The sequence below is a fragment of the Dromiciops gliroides genome, chromosome 1 (assembly GCF_019393635.1).
Source record: "Dromiciops gliroides isolate mDroGli1 chromosome 1, mDroGli1.pri, whole genome shotgun sequence".
NCBI classification, from domain to species: Eukaryota; Metazoa; Chordata; class Mammalia; order Microbiotheria; family Microbiotheriidae; genus Dromiciops; species Dromiciops gliroides.
The window spans coordinates 329,676,172-329,678,677 of NC_057861.1; the positions used below are offsets into that span (position 1 = coordinate 329,676,172).

Sequence of the window (2,506 nt, forward strand, 5' to 3'; positions counted from 1 at the left end):
CTTTCTCTGATTCTTACAAACATACCCAAATCTTCCCTATTCTTACAAAGTCTTGACTTAAGCCTACCATTCCCTTAAGCTAGTGTTCAATATGTCTTATCCCTTTCATACCTAGGTAGAATTCCAAGAGAAAAAAATTGTATATTTTTTTTGCCACCATCTTCTTCCCCCCTGATATCTTTTCTAATTACTAACAATCTGGTTTTCAACCTCATCATTGAACTGAAATTATTTTCTCCAAAGTTACCAATGAATGCTCGCTTTGGCAGCAAATATACTAAAATTGGAATGATACAGAGAAGATTAGCATGTCCCCTGTGCAAGGATGACACGCAAATTCGTGAAGCAAAGTTACCAATGATCATGTAATTGGCTTAATGTTCCTGTCACAGCCCTTATTTTTAATTTTTTTTTGACAGTCCCTTCCTCCCAGACATACTCTCTTCCCTGGATTTTTATAACAGTGCCCATTCCTTGTTCTCCTCTGACATCCATGGTTTCTCCTGTTTTCTTTGTAAGAACATTATACTGCTCCCAGTGTGTGTGTGTGTGTGTGTGTGTGTGTGTTTTCTTTTTCCACATACATTCTCTCTTAGTGATTTAATGAGTCTCTAATGGGTGACCATTTAGGTCACCTCTATTCAAATGGCTCGAAGATTGTCTGTCTGTCTGTCTCTATCTCTCAACTATCTATCTATCTATCTATCTATCTATCTATCTATCTATCTATCTATCTATCTATCTATCTATCCAGATCCAATTTCACTTCTAAACACTAATAGCCTATCTAGTTTCCTATGGGATACTCTTAACTAAAACCTTTTATCTTTTTCCCCTAACACTTTCCTTCTTTCTACTTCTTTATTTCTATTTTTCACATCACCCTGATTCACAATTTCAAGAATCTTCACTTTCCTTCACTCCCCACAACCAATTACCTACCAGGAAATGCAGGGTTCTAAATTCATCATATATCTCCCATAAGATTCCTTCTCTTCATCCACATAATCCCTACTCTAGTTTAGGACCTCACATCCCCCTTACATTATTACAATAGCTTCCTTAGTTATATCTAGTACTTTAATCTCTTAACTTTCCAATCCATCCACGCAGCTTTTTAATTGTTATTCCTAAGAAATAGTTTTGATCAAATTACTTTACTGGTGAAGGAGTTCCAGGGGATCCCTATTGCCTTTAAGAATAGAAACAAACTCCCTAGAGTAGAAACAATTCATATTTTCAGTAGAAATGGCTCATTTTTGAAGTCTTTCACAATCTGCTTATAGCCAACTTGCTTTCCAGTTTTATTGCATATTATTCACCTTCATACACTCTCCATTCTAGTCATATTAGTTTATTTCCTGTTTCTTGTTCCTAACATCCTATCTTCCAAATCTATGTGTTTCTCCCCATTCCAACACCCTGTCCCCTCCCCCAGTCTATCTCTCATTCCAGGAATGCCCTCCATCTTCTCTTGTAGAGAGTTATATTCTCTGGTTTTTACAGTTGCCTCCTATTACAGAAGCCTATCTTAATTTCTCCATCCAACCCACCCTACCCCGAGAGTTGCTAGTGCCTTATATAGGCAATCCTTTTGTTATATTTATATTATGAATTTTATTGGTGATTTTTTTTTGTGGGGCAATGAGGGTTAAGTGACTTGCCCAAGGTCACACAGCTAGTAAGTGTCAAGTGTCTGAGGCTGGATTTGAACTCAGGTTCTCCTGAATCCAGGGCTGGTACTTTATCCACTGTGCTACCTAGCTGCCCCCGAATGTATTTTTTAAATAATAGAATATCATTTCCTTGAAAGCATAAGCTATTATTATTATTATTTGTGTTTTTAGAACTATTTCTGTACCTGGTACATAGAAAGTACTTAATAAATTCTTGTTAAAATGAATCAGCTATCACCACTACCACCACAAGTCCAATTATATAGTACTTTACAATTTACTAAGAGTTTTGCAAGCGTGATTTCACTGGAGCCTCAAAATGACTTCATAAAGTAGCAATCTGTATAAATATTAACCCATTTTATGGATAAAAAACTGGGACTCAGAAAGTTTAAGTGACTTGCTCAAGGTCATAACATTACAAAATAGCTAAGCCAGTACTCAAAACCATGTGTTCTTATTCTGAAATCAGTGTTCTTTACAGCAAGCTCTATTATGTCCAACATGAGATAAGACCAGTTCCCAGAAGAATAATATTTTTATCTGATTTAGTGATCTGCCAAATTTGCTGCTTGGCCTAGTCAGCTAAAATACACCTGGATACATCATTTGGATTGGTAATGAACACATTACAGGGGAAAGAAAGTTGGGATTTGGAGTCAGAAAAATCTGAATTCAAATTGTGGTTCTCAATCTTGGGCAAGGCACATAACCTACTTGGTTCTCAGTTTCTTCATCTATGAAATTAGGATGTCATGAGTTCCTTTACAAATCTATATCTATGGTCCTATGAACTCAACTCCATTTTTGGTGTCACATAAACTGATAGG

General features: G+C 36.2%; 1 non-coding gene across 1 annotated transcript; it reads left to right on the top strand.

Moving 5' to 3' along the window:
* The first annotated feature begins 257 nt into the window (after window positions 1-257).
* On the top strand, window positions 258-363 carry LOC122737587. The gene has a single exon (XR_006354410.1). It is a non-coding gene; the product is annotated as a U6 spliceosomal RNA (small nuclear RNA).
* The last annotated feature ends 2,143 nt before the right edge of the window (window positions 364-2,506 follow it).